The following is a 14,378-nucleotide window of genomic DNA, read 5'->3' as shown; positions in this document are numbered from 1 at the left end:
GTCCTCCTCAGCCACCACCGTTCTCGAAGTGGGTCCCAGACATGCTAATTGGTGCAAATGCACAGAGAATAAAGGGTTGACCGTCACAGAATTTAAATCAAGTGGTTCAAACCACAGGCCCACTTTTGAGCCACTAATGAATGTTTTCAACTCTCATGGAAGTTATTTTGCTGTTTGCAGATGCCTGCAAGTTAAATGAATTTCGACTTGCTTTTAGAGATAGGATAAGAGAAGCCACATAACTCAGAGTTAGTTACCTGCCCGGGACAGCATCAACCACCTGTGGAATTTGGTCATCGTTGTTTCTGAGACATACCTCCTTGAGGAACACGTTGACATGTTGGCTACTCAGAATTCACCAACGGAAGCTGGAATGTCTCCGGCATAAACTGCCGGATCTCGTCTGGCTGAGGCCTGCTTTCCATGGAGACGTGACTGACAGACAGGACGTCTTCTGTTCTCCAGATGATGTTCATGTCGCAGTTCACTGGCAGTTTTATAATCTCATAGTTATCGACGTTAACACTGAGGCTCTTGCTCTGAGTCCAGCACTTAAATTCACCAGCCTTTCCCTGGATCTGTCTTTGCTGGGTTGTTTATTTTCCCACTTCCTTGGCTGGCCACTCAGATCTTCAAATGTCTTCTCTAGGTAACAAATTTGGGTTTGTACACAATGGCTTCATGTCTTTCCAGAGGCCTCAGCAGCGTGGGAATATTTTCTGCTTAAACTGATTAGGGTTTGAATGCTTGCCTAGGCAGAAAGAGCCCAAAGTCAAGCTCTTCTTTTGCTCGATAACCTGATTTTCTCAGCCATCTGAGGCAGCAGGAGAGGCAGCCCCTTGCCGGGAGTCACTGCTGTGTGCCTGGGGGTGCACCGTTTACACTTTGCCAGCAGAGGGGCTGCACAAGAAGCCCCTCCCTCACATGTTTGGCCAGGGGAGCCCATGCTCGTGTAGAGCTGTCATTCTGTCCTGCGACCCCGCAGTGTGCAAAGGGAAAGCTTCAGGTACCTGGAGAGGTGAGAGGCATGTGACATGACATAGTTAAGGGCATCTGATCAAATTGCAGGGGGAGCAGCTGAGAAGAGAGCAGTCCCAGGGCCTGGGGCCATATGTGAAGGGCCAGCTTCCTGGATGGGGTAGGACCTAGGGGTCTCACGTGTTCACAGATTCACCAGACCCACTCGGATGTCGAATGTCATGTCACCCATCTGCATGAAGGCATGAGCTGAGTTGGAGCATGGTAATCAAGACAATGGCGCCTGTGGGCTGTTGAAGGATGCTGTCCTAGATGAGGCCCGATGGTTCCCGACGCAGTGACTTCCCCAAGCCGCAGTCTTGAGCGCACAGAGCGTCTTCATTAAGCAGAACTGTAGTGTTTCTAAGGGATAATGAGGGCTGCGTGGGTATCTCATAACTTCTCAGAACACTTTGACCTGCTGGTACACAGATCCTTGCCAAGGACGTGGGGAAGAAGCACATTACCCCATAATTCACTCATTAGACCGTCTGTAAATCACAGCCCCTGTCCGCACACCGAGTCATCAGATAGTCCCGTCCTAGGCTGCATTCGAAGCGGACAGCTTTGCAGATGGAATTTCTGTCTTTTTGTCTAAAGCACGCGGCTCCACTGATTTGAAAGGGTTGGGAAAGTCTGGCCGACCTGGAAGGGACTCTGTTTCCAGCCCTGGACATCTGGGGGAGAAGCCAGTGTCGCTTCTCTCTCGTTGCCACGGCAGCCGGTCTGGGGCTTTACCAGCCGTCCACCTCCTGTGTGTGCCGGACAGTCAGTAGCTGTCCTGCGTCAGCCTCCGTGTAAACCTGCCTGTCTGCATCTTACATCCAGTTACAACCTCTGCTCTGTTACACACAGCAGATCTTGGCCAGGACAGAAACATCCTGACTTTGGAGGGTCAGAGCGACAAAGAGAAAGGGGCTGCTGTGTACTGGCCGTCTCCTGGGTGAGGCGCAGTGCTGGGTCTTTTTACACTTATTACTGTTATTATTATACCCATTTTACAGCTGGGGAGACCAGCCAGCCCAGGGTTTCTCAGCTTGACACTGCTGACACCTGAGTGGGTGGTTTTTCGCTGCGGGGTGCCTTGTGCCCTGTGGGGTGCTGTAGCTGCATCCATGGCCTCCACGCACCAGACACCAGTGGCTCCCTCCTGCCCTGGCAGTGCCACTGAAATGTCCCCAGGTAAAGCCAAATGTCTCCGGGGACTGGGGGCAAACTCAGCCTGGATTGAGAGCCACTGAACTGGCCCAGGCTCTTACAGGGAAGGAGAGAAAGATGCCAGAATCCAGGTGCCAATCAGAGCACAAATCGCGCTTCAAGACAAGAAGATCCTGACTTGGTCCAGCCGGAGGAACTTGTGGTTCAGAATATTCTGGAGTCTCCAGCAAGCTCCCGTTGCTCTAAAACTGAACCAGTGGCTTATACGCTGCTCTGCTGACCAAGGAAAGCAGACCATCTGAAGACCTCTAAGCGGGTGGTGGTGGAGGGACCGCTGGAGCATCACAGAGAAGTGAGCCTATGTCTGTGGGGCTGTAGGTGGACTGACCCCCCAGTTTCTGCTCTAGAGGAGCGTTCCCTGGGCCGCCTGGTTAAGCAGGTGACCACGGGGAGCCACCTTGTCTGTGATGTGGAGCAGGTCGGAGGTCGTCTGCCCACGTCTCAGCCCCACCCTCACCCGAGGCAGGTTAGGGGAAGCCCAGCCCACGTAACCAGCATTCCCTCAGCTTCAGTGGATGCTTGGTCCTCCAGTGTTCAGGATAAAAGCTGGAAGGGAGAACACACCCACTAAGCGAGTCTGCTACGTTGTGTCAAGGATGCCCTGCACCGGTGTTGTGGGGATGGGGTCTCCCGCAGCCCCTCCCTTCAGGGAATCCTGGTGTAGTCTCTGTGCTGTAGGAAATTCATCCCTCTGGTTAAGAGGGAGCATCTCTGCTGTGTGCTGGGCACGTCTCCTTGACTTCCCAGGGGGCGAATCTGGCCATATTTCTCACGCGTGCTGGGCATCGCCAAAGACCAGGGTCCTCAACTTCACCATCAGCCGCGTCTCCACCGGGCAAGATGCATCTTCTCTTTCCTCCCCATCGGCTACTTTGAGTAGCCGAGGGGTGAATCGCTCAGCATTAGGCTCTCGGAGGTAGTGAAGCAAGTGGTCTTCACCCCTCTTTCTCAAGGACACACTAAATAAGAGAAAAGTGTGTGCAAAGAGCACTGTAATCCAACCATATCCAAACACCGGAGGAGAGGCTGAACTTCCGTCTTCCCGTGTGCGCTGTTTGACGTTGATTATTTCCCGCTAGCCACTGTCCCCAGAGACTCTGCGGTGCCTCCACGGCTGGGAGTTTAGGTGTCCACCTGCCCGTCTCAACGCCCAGGCCGTTGCTGTGCTGTGTTGCAGTGACAGCCACAGATGCCTCAGGAGCGAACACTCCTTTCGATAAAAGGATCTTATTTTCTCCAAGATCAGAAATATGGGAGATCTTAAATCACAAGGAAAATTCATTTTTGAGGCAGAGATTGTGTATTATTGCCATTTTTTGAGAATTCAGTCTTCATTTATACCCATATTTATTTCAATGATCTTTCTTTTAATTTACACCCGGAAATGAAAGAAAGAGCTTTGTGTGACTTTATATGTCAACCAGTTATTCTTGTTTCATTTCTTAGTGCTCTTAGTATCTGTGTAGACTAGACTTGAGCTCACAAGGATTATTAAAGAACCAGCTTCTCTGGCTATTATTTCATAGTAGAATATTGAAAATTTCTTTCCCATAAGTTAAATTTCACCATGGTTCTAAATGTTAAAGGTGTCATGTTTCTTCCTAGATATTTTATTTTATTCTCAAGTAAATCAAAGTAAATAATTTTGTGTAAACTCTCTGAAGCTTTGGATGAATTAACTGAATCGGACTGATCATAATTAATTCATAATTTATTTATTAAGCATGAACTCTGTGGGAGACACCACACCACATTTGAATTAGTAAGAATTTCAAGATCTAGTGTATTTAAAAGGAAATCCCAGAGTGAGGGTATAGCTCCAGTGGCAGAGCACATGCTCAGCACACACAAGGTCCTGGGTTTGGTCCCTAGGACCGCCTCTAAAAACAAACCAACCAACCTAATTACCTCTCTTCCCAAAAATTAAAAAAAAAAATTCCATTTTCTTACTCCCCAGATGTGAAATAAATGAAGTCAAAATGCAGGAAAAAGTGCTCTTACTGTGTATGACACAGTAGGGGGTTTATTTAATAAAATGAAGGCTTGTTGAGCATGTTTGAAATACTTGCATTGTTCCTGAGACTGATCGGATCGCTTTATTTTCATGTGTTCTGAGCATCCCTGAAAGGCAGTAGCGTCCAGGAAAAAACGTCTTGTTGAACAAGAGCCTGGGTCCTAGCGTGAGTCCACTGTCTGCTGGCTGAGTGTGTTCCATCAAGTCATTTTGACCAGGCTATCCTCAGAAGGGGGTGACCTTTGACCTGCAGTCTCCCAGTGTTGCTAAAAGGGTGCAGTGAAAGGTGAGGTGCCTAAAGCCCTTAGGACGTCTAAAATGTTGTGTGTGTGTGTGCACGTCATCTTAGCAGGAGCTGAATTTTAAAGGTGGGATAAATCTGAGGACAGAGTTGTGTGCTGGTCCAGCTGGAGACGGACTCTCAGATGTGAAGACGTGGGTGTGCGCCGTCGAGCTGAGACGTCTCAGTTCCCAGAGGAAGCTTGGAGAGGGAAGGAGCGGACAGAGCTCTCCCAGCACCTCAATTAGAGTGCTTTATGATGGCTTTAGAAGTGTAGTAACATTGTTAGGAAGTTTGTTTGTGGCTTTTGGATGCTTCTGGTGGAGGGAAAATGGGATGTGCTCACTTGGGAGGTCTGTCTGGAAATACCGTCCAACTCCCAGTCAGCGCTGGGGTTTTATCATCCATTTCCGGACTCATTGTCCCTTAAAATACAAGAGGAACCAACTCGCCCTTTATTCGCTCTCCTGGTGTTTCAGGTACCCCTGTAGGGTTTTGCTGTTAACCGCCTTCCCTGACATACGTGTATAATGACACGCTTTGTCCAGACGCCTCTCCTCCCCCGGCCAACTTGCCTTGTTCTAGGTGTTTTTAAGGGGAACCCTTGAGAAGTGGCATTTTATTTTTTGCCACGTCATGGATTCCAACACCCCAGGGGCCTGCTTTCGTCACTTTGGGGGCTGCTGCTGTCCGCTGCAGGAGCTGAGGCCTCGTCTTCCCACGAGCTGGGTGTGTGGGTGAATATACATTCTTCTCCTTTTCCACGGTGTTTTTTCTGGTGTCTCGCGATGCTGAGACTGTTTCCAGATGTCTCTTATTTCCACATGCTGCACATGAGTCACCATCTGGCAAAGTCATCGTGAGAATCAGCGTGGGCTCCCACATTCACCTGCTTTTGACTTTCTTGATAGTTCTTTGAAAATAAAGGATTTTAAAAAATTATGCTTGAATCCAAGAGTCAAGTATCAACAGTACACCACAGGGAAGCCATTCAAAGCAGATCCATACTAAGTGGGTTTATTTTGTTCTGCACACAAGGCCCCCTGTGGGCGACTTCCTGTGCTTTGGGGGCACTGAAGTGTGTGCTCCCCGGAGCACAAGAGGGACAGTGAGCCCCCCCACCCGGTGTCCACCTCGTCCTCCCGTCTCTCTCCACCACATAAACTCTGCCCCTTCGCCACATGCTCCTGGGACTTGTTAAACCTGCGATAGATTATAGTCACGCAAAAAAATCTACAGTTTTTGGCTTGAAACTGGATCTGGAAGTCATCTAATCCAGTGCATCTTTAAAAATAGAGTTGATTTTGTTTCCATGTTTAGAAGGCGTAGCAGAAAATGAAGCGTCGTGAATGGGATAGTGTGTCCGGGGCTTTTCAAGCCCAGAACATCTCATGTGAGTGGACGCTGTCATCAGCGACGCCCGGGCCTGGGAGGTCTTCCTCTTGTCTGGGGATGGAACTAATTATTATTATTATTTTGGTGAATATCATCCCAACAAAACACTGGTTAGCGGGATTTAGCTTTCTTTTGGAAGGAGCAAAATGAGGCTGGAGGTTTTCATTCAAGATCAGAGACTCCACATAAAACAAACTCTGGCGGAGGAGAGCTGTGCGGTGAGATTCTCCTCCCGTTTGTCGGTTGGCATCATGAGCCTGCAAAATACGTTGCCAGACGACGTGGAGCGACGCGGGGGGGCTTTTGCCGTGTGAGCGGGGGCGCTGCCCCGGCGCGGCGGGCGCCGAGACGGAGGGGACGGGGGGCCAGAGGGGACGGGGGGGCCCAGCGCAGCCCGCGGGGAGCAGGAGGCCCCTCAGCGACCACCGAGAGCCAGAACCAGGCTCCAGATCTTGATCTCCTAGTGTTCGTCACGTTTGCCCTGGTTCGGGGTAGAAAACTGGGCGCTATGGGAAACCATCGTGGACGGCGTGTCCCCCTCACCCCCGCTCACCTTCTCACCTCCACACCCAGGACCCCCGGTCATGAAGGGCAGGGCGGGTGTCTTGGTGTGAGCCCTTGGGAGCCGCTCTCGCCTTAAGCTGATGGGTGTTTCACGGGCGAGGGTGGGAGGCACCTCGGTGAGTCTCGCTCCCAGACCGCCTGTCTCCCAGCCTGGGAGGCTGGGGAACGATGGATGTTCTTCTGCATCCAGATGTGGCCCCTTTTCTCCTGGCCCACGGCCTTTCATAGGCATTGCTGTAGGAACCCTCTTGCGTGGCTGACGTGGGTGGTGGGTGTTTGAGGGCGCCCCTCCCTGACAAGGAGTCGGAGCTGCAGAGGTCTGGCATCTGAACCCCAATACAGAGGCGCTCGGCGGAGAGCAGAGCAGCCTGGTGGGCTCCGAGCCGCATGGGCCGAGCGCTGGGCGTGCCCGGGGGGGCTGCGACCCCGCACCCCAGGAGGCCCACTGGGGCGCCCTGCCTCCCTGGCTTTGCAGCCCTCTGGGTGTGGGACATGCAGCTCCTGCAGGAGGCACTGACCTGGCAGCTAACTGAGTGCCTTGTCCTCCAGGGCAGACGTCACCTATGGCTGCAGGGAAGCTTCCAGAAAATTTAATGACAGCGTTGTGAAGATGGGCTGGGGCCATGGAGTCGGCTGATGCTCCTTCTCATGGACCTGAGAGTGCTAATCTCTCTGAGGAGCTTGGTCCTCCAGGCCCCGGTGGGTCCAGGGCTGCGGGGACAGGAGCTGAAGCCGAGATCTCGGGGTGCAATGCCCCCACCACCCCCAGGGATCTGAAGACACGCTGGTGCCCCTGGACTTGGCCTGGGGGTGGGGGCTCATACACTCACCGTGTGGACCACACCACACTCTCCTCTTTCCTTTCTTTTTAGCAGTTCTGCTCTTTCTATTCCTCCCACCATGGATTCTTGCTCCTGCCCCATCAGTGGTCGGGTTCACCGCCTCTGCTCAGCGGCACAGGTGGACCCGTTCTCCTGTGCAGTGCCCCTCAGCATGCCTCTCATGACACGTTCTCTGGGGCCTGCCTTCCTCTCTGTATCTCCCCTGTGCACACACACGCTCTCGCACGTGCTTTTTTCCTGGACCACCCTCCCCTGCTGTCTAGTTGGAACCCTCCCCACCCTGGTTTCAAGCCTGTTTTCCTTTTTCTGCATCTTCAGCGTTGGAGGTCACTGCTCTGGACTCATCTGGGTGTGGGGCTGTGGGAAGTGGGCAGGGGGGCCAGGGGGACCAGGTCCGGAGGGTGACATGAGAGCCAGCAGGGTGGGCGCTGCGGCCACCTGCACGTGAGAAGCAGCAAAGCTCTTTATGGGGCAGTGGTCGGGGTGGGGGCACCAGGGCAGCGTGGGCCTCGGGGAGGCCCGGGGCGCCCCGCCTTTACATGAGGGTGGGGGTTTATCCTGCGCTGCTTCCCGGGATGTAGGCCATGCCTCCCCCCACGTCCTCGCCGCCTCCTGTCAGGATGTGATATGTGGCAGTTCTCTTTATCTGTCTCTTTGTGATTGGTCTAGGCACTCTGATTTAAAGTTGAAATTCTCCAACAGCAAGGACTCTGAGCTCTGAAACCTTCCGAATGGAAGTGCCTGCTCACTCTGACTTCAGGTCTCCCCTGTAGATGCCAGAGGCTCTGAGGAGTGGTGCTGGCCCTGGCCTTTCTAGAGGAGAATGTAGTTTACCAGAAGGAGCGCTGGCATGTGGTCAGCGTCAGGAGGCATCCTTCATCTGAGGCGGAGGAAGGTCAGCCGTAACGGGTTCTGACTCTGGAAGCAGACGTTTCCTGTGTCAAATTCTTCCTCGATGATGTTGGCGGGGTGGGGGGGGCGGGGAAGGGGACGTGATTCAGCAGTATTTAGCTAATGTGCCACCATCATGTGTTTTTCCAGCCTGCTGATGTGAAAGCTGAAGCTTCTTGGGTCCCATTTGCCATCTGGTTTTTCTCCCCATTTTCTGTTTTGAAAAACCCCGTGAACCCCGCGTGGAGGGATGGTGGATGGGAACCATGGTCTGCTCTCCTCTCTGCATGTGTGTTTTCCATGTCCTCGCCTGTTCCGTCTTCCAGTTCTGAAATCTCCCCTGGGGCTGGGAGGTCGGCTCTGGTATGAGGTCCAGTCACTGAAATGGTCCTGCCTTCCTGCCATCTGTCTCTGACGGTCTTGTCACTGGGAGAGTCCTGGAAGGGAGGGGGAAGTAGGTTGTCATTAGCAGAACAGTGGTGGGAATAACGCTTCCCGTCCTTTCATGGCCTACTTCTGTGAAGTTACGTTCTTAACCCAGAAGGTCTGTGGTTAATTTGAAATGAAAGTTCCCCGACTTGGGAGCAGTTCTTCCTCTGGGGACACGTCTCCTCGCGGAGAGACCTGAGGCACAGCGTGGAGAGGACGGGCCTCCCTGCTGTGCATGTGAGGGCTGGCCCGTGTGCCGACTGATGCTTCAGACAAGGTGCTCTGCTCAGTCAGCAGCTCTAGAATTCCGGTTTTGAGGAAGGAATTTGCTTCCCTCGGTGACAGATAAGAACGTGCGCATGTCAGTTTCCATCCTGTCAAACACTCTTCGGACCCCGGCCCCTCTCCTGCGGCCTTTCCTGTGCCCCATCACGTAGTTACGTGGAGGTTCTGGAAGACGGTCGGTGCCCGTTTCAGAAGGACCCTCTTCTCGTTTACTCAGCACTGGGCACACTGAGTGGTGACTGTCTGGCTCCTGAGTTGTGCCCGGTCCTGCCTTCCCTCATCCCAGCCGCCCCGCCCAGTGGGGACCCTGGATGGGGATGTCCAGAGCCAGAGGTCGCCAGGCAGGGCTGGCCTTCTGGAGGGGACTTCGGGGACCGGGAGGGCGGGGCGGGCTCCGGCTTCATCCATAGAGCAGGGCTCCGTGTGGCTCTTCCTAGCCGTCACTGCCATATTTATTTTTCTGAAATTCCAGACCTAGATCACCAACGGCAGAGTGTTTACATGGATGTCAGACAGCTGTTGGATGATTACTTTTCATCTGCTTCTCCACAGAAAGATCCTTCCAAGGATGCCTGGGGGCTCCCATGGGCTTGGAATTCCCGTGGGAGCTCAGGAATTTTACAACATTAGCCGTTTTACATCTGGGGCGGGAGACGAGGGAAGGCCACTTCAGGGAACTTGACTGGCCAGCCACCTCTTGCCGGAGAGGAAGTGCCCCTGTCGTTGCACTGGGTGCCCCGGACCCCCACGGTGGGGAGCATGGGGGGGCATTGCCGGGGGTGTGGCCCGACTTTTCTCTTCAAACGCCCCCCTCCCCTTCCCCATCCGGTCAGTCTCTGTTTCTCTCTAACACACTTACACGTTGGGTCATCTGTCTTCAAAGTGTTTTTATTTTTAATTTAAATACAGAACACATGGGAAAATGTCACACATCTTTCAATTCTACAATCTAGCATCTATTTTTATGAGAAGGTTAATATCTCTGAATTTACAAACTGTACACAAGTTTGTCTGTTTCTGCAACTTAGCTCCCAGCCAAAGAATATATTTCAGTCTGTTGGCATTCAGGAATTTAGGGAAAACAGCAAGGAACTATCTTACAAATCAAATCTTTAAAACCTCTGCAAAATAGTTACAGTAAAGATGGCACTAAATAAGATGCTACTAATTAAAATTGTTAATAATTTAGCCACATCCCAGGGTAAAACATACGTCCACATTACGTTTTGAAAACAGGTTGCCAATTCTGTGAGCACCGAGGGGAAGGGAAGGCTATTTTTAAGTGTTTAAGCTGGAGCTATTTATCGTGTTAATGGTTCACCCTTATTTTCACTGACTGTGCAATTATATGCTTTTCTTATCTATTCAGTTTTAAAATCAGTCGACCAAAAGCTCGCCTTCAACATGTTGCTTAATTCCTTTCCTCTTATGTTTTAAAAGAATTAATGGTGTTTACTGAAACTCAGTTAAAACTCAGTTGTTAATTAGGACTGATCTGACCCTGACTCTTCAGATTCATGAGGCTAAGCTAACAGTGTGTTTGCTTTGCCAGCATTGTGCTGTTACGTGGGCAACTTTGATCTGTCCTGTTTTAAGCCCTTTGAAACTGTCCTGATCCTTCAGATTCTGAGCTAGATTAATGACGTCTTGCCATTAATGCAACATGTTGGGGGAGATGTTATTAACCATGGGATACAGTCAAGGAACTTGGTTGGAGGAAAGGAAGTCATTGGTGGGGCATCAAAACAGACATGTGTTCTCAGAGCCTTATGGACTAAAAAGGAAGAGAAGGGTCCTGGGGCCTCCTTCAGCGCAGCTGGACAAGTTGGTGACGTGGCAGCCTCGCAAAACTCAGGATGACATGGGAGAATAAACAGAATGTCCTGGGCTTGAAAAGAATTAATGTCAAATGTACTCATTAAGGGAAACAAACAAACAAACAAACAACCTTGTGCATAACATAAGGGAGGAATTTCTTAAAACTGTCGTGTTTTTTACATACTCAAGAAATTTTTCTTTTCCTTTGTCCAGTTTAGCCACAAAAAACAAGAATGAGGTAATTTGTGGGTCGTGACCGATAGCAAGAAGAGACGACATCGCATTTTCATTCTCTTTTAAGGTGTTGTGTGGCTTTGTAGGAAAGGCAGCTGTCCTGATGGGCATGCAAGTCTTAATGACAAAGCAGAGGTGTTTAACAGACTGCAGTCGGAGGAGTTCTGTTCGTGGTGCTCTGCCCAGTGGTCCCTGCAATGCGAAGTAACTGAACACTCCATCAGATCTGACCCTTAAGAGAGTCCTATCAGGGAGGAGGCGGGTGGAGGGGTCCCGCCTGACAGAGGGCACGGGTGTCGGGGAGTCCAAGCGATTGGGGTGGGAGCCAGGACGAAATCCGTTGGTTCTTAAGTCAGGGTTCTTTCTCCATCACACGGCGTTATCTTTGGAGTCACTGACACGAGAACAGAGAAGGCAGGACCCCCAGCGCTCCATTCGCTCACCCGGAGCAGAGATACCTATTTCTGCAGCCAAGCTTGAAAACAGGACTTGCTCCTGGCACCTCTTGGGGGGCGTCTGTGACTTCCTCGGAATCTGTAACATGTTGTGTTTCCTTATTCACTCGTGAATGTTTGTTTCATGGGCACCTACGTACTGGGTTCCGCCGGTGCTCGGTGCTGGGGGCCAGGGAATGCCCCCTGGCAGGATACCTGTGAAACCCAATTTTAATAGATAATTGCATTTAACACATTCTTTAAGAAAAAAAGAAAAAGGAAAAAAATTTTCTTAATTACCAGTTGGCAATTTCTCTCAAGGTTATACCTAAAGGATACCCAGCATGCTTCTTATATTAGTCATTGTAACCATTATTGTCAGGATAGCTTTTGCATTTTTCACATTTATTGTTAGCAAAAAAAAAAAAAAACCCCAAAACACAAAAAACCCAAAAAACCCTCCATGACCTAGATTGTGGCATTTCCTGACTTTTATGTGCCCTAATTTTGCTCAGGATGCACGCACTTCCAGGACCCTGTTACACACCCACATTCATTTTCAAGTTCAAGTTAATAACATCCTTAGCTGTGGTAACAAGAAACTCTCCAAGGACTGTTTGGGCATTGTGCGTTAATCGTTTGCTAGTAACATAGAACACATCTCTTTAAATCTCAAGGTTGTGGTTTTGGAGGGAGTAAAACTAAAGCAAAGTGTCTTTTTGAATAAAAAAAGATGGATTTTTTTTTTTCTGGTCTAAACTCAGAAAAAAACCCAGCTAACCTCTTGTTACTTTGTTTTCAGTTATTTACATTTCTGCAGTCTCACTGCTTCCCTGCAGTCTTTTAAGACATGACATAGGATTTGGATAAATCTCTTGGAACTTTAAAAAAATACTTTCCTTTTTTTTTTTTAAATGTTTAGTAAGCAACTACTTTATTTTGGGGGAGGGAAAGGGAATTAGGTTTATTTATTTGTTTTTTTAGTGGAGGTGCCGGGGATTGACCTCACACATGCTAAGCATGTGCTCTACCACTGAGCTCTATACCCTCCTCGCTCAAGGAGTTTGAAAACAAAGAAAAGGCATTTGTGCTGATGGATAAAGGTGCAATTTTGCAGGCAGGTTCTCCGCAGCTCTTAGGCTTTAAGTGCCCTCGGGGGTGGTTTCCTGCAGCTCTGTGCACTTTAGACAAGGCCAGCCTGCTGGGCCAATGCCAAGCTGCAGCTGGGTCTTGCCCCCTACCGCTGCAGTGCCCAACATGCGCAACTGTCCAGAGCCACCGCGGTGAGGGTCCGAGCTGCAGTCAGGCACTTTTTATGTCTGTATTGTTTTTCTGCTTTGAAAGACAATGTTTAAGTCTAGACTGAATGTAAGGTACTAGGTTTAGGCAGAAACATTCATGATTTTGATTTTCATGAGAGCCCTAGGTGAAATCATTATTATCACCTTTTGGGGAAGCTATAAAAATCTGGATGGATTTTTTCCCCTTCATAAATGGCAAAAATCAAAAGAATGGAATAAATTACCTTAAGTATATGTTTTCTGTAAACTTGTAGTAGAAGGGAACAAAGGAGAGCCTTCAAATAAATTTTCCTCGCAGTTGGATGTTTAGAAACCACTTTTCAGAGACCTCCATACGATCATGTTTGTGTCTGTTTTATGCATGTTTCGTAGGACTTAACTTTTTCTGCATGTGCTACTTGCATGCAGTCACTTAGAAAACGGAATTCACTTCCCCTCTGCATTATTGTTAGATTCAAGTACTCTTAGTTTATTTTAAAAAAATGGATGAAAAAAACAATCTGAAAAGTATCCACAATTCTCATTATTTCTGGGGTCACAGCATTTACCTGTCATTTAACAGCCTCAGCGTTCAGGTGGCTAGTTTTATATTTAATTTTAATTACATTTTTAATTGTAATTAAAATTCTTTCTTTCCCTTAGAATTATGTGTCTGAAACCTTAAGACACTGATTTCCTTAGCTGTGCCTGCACCAATTTCTTCAACAGCATTGGATGTTTAATATTAATATATTCAGATAATGAATATTTAAGGAAATAAAAGCTGCTTCAAGGTCCACTGGGGGAATTTCAGTTTGGGGGTCGGGGTGGGAAAGCGTGGTCCCCTATCGCCCTCTAGTGGCAGGAAGCCAGAGCCCCTGGGGGTTTTCCTGCACCAGCTCCAAAGCTCATGCCTCCTTCAGTGCCTCTTAATTTAACGGGACCCGTTAGATGTAAACGTTTTCTTCTGATCACTGTGTGTTAAGGAGTCCTTCCCCAAAGCAGGGATGTTTAGCTGAGATTCTATGGATGTGCCTGGGGTCTAGGGGATGGTAGGGTGGGGGATGAGTGAATGCAAGTATTTGAGGTGGAAGCAGCTGTCTCTAAGTGGGCTGGAAGACCGATGCTGCAGGGCAGGGGCACCGTGTGGACCGGGGAGGGGGCTGGAGGACGAGACACACTCAGGCTGAAGCCCAGAAGATAACGGATGCGGGTGAAGAGTTATTGGACCAGGGTCTACAGGAAAACTCAAGAGGGTTGAGCCTTCCATTGAAATCTGGACGTGCTGATAGAGCCTAAGGCCCGGAAGCACAACTGTGTTCCCGAGAACAGAACAGGCATTTGGTTGCCGTAGATGGGAACGTGGAAATAAGCTGTCGATTAAAGATTAACTGTTTCAGGAAATGTGTGCACACGATGTGACTGAATACACCCGCAAGACTTGGGAAAAACATTATCAAACATTTTTTTATTTCTGATTTGAAAAGCTGACTGCTTCAGGGGAATGACCTTAAATATTTATACTTAAAATATTTTAAACAGATTACTGCTTTGGAATAAGAACTAGTGAAAGAGTTTTAGACTGTTTTTTTCAGAGAGAGTATGAGAGACAAATTACTGAAGAAAACTTTTGCGGCTGAAGACCCTTGCTAGTGCCTACAGCTTTAAAGTTTATGT

General features: G+C 49.4%; 1 protein-coding gene across 1 annotated transcript in view; it reads left to right on the top strand.

Moving 5' to 3' along the window:
- COL4A1 (collagen type IV alpha 1 chain) overlaps nt 1-14,378 on the top strand; it is a 128,906-nt gene that overhangs the window by 52,809 nt on the left and 61,719 nt on the right. The window lies entirely within an intron of this gene.

The sequence above is a fragment of the Camelus bactrianus genome, chromosome 14 (genome assembly GCF_048773025.1).
Source record: "Camelus bactrianus isolate YW-2024 breed Bactrian camel chromosome 14, ASM4877302v1, whole genome shotgun sequence".
NCBI lineage: Eukaryota > Metazoa > Chordata > Mammalia > Artiodactyla > Camelidae > Camelus > Camelus bactrianus.
This window is presented reverse-complemented; position numbering and strand designations above follow the sequence as displayed.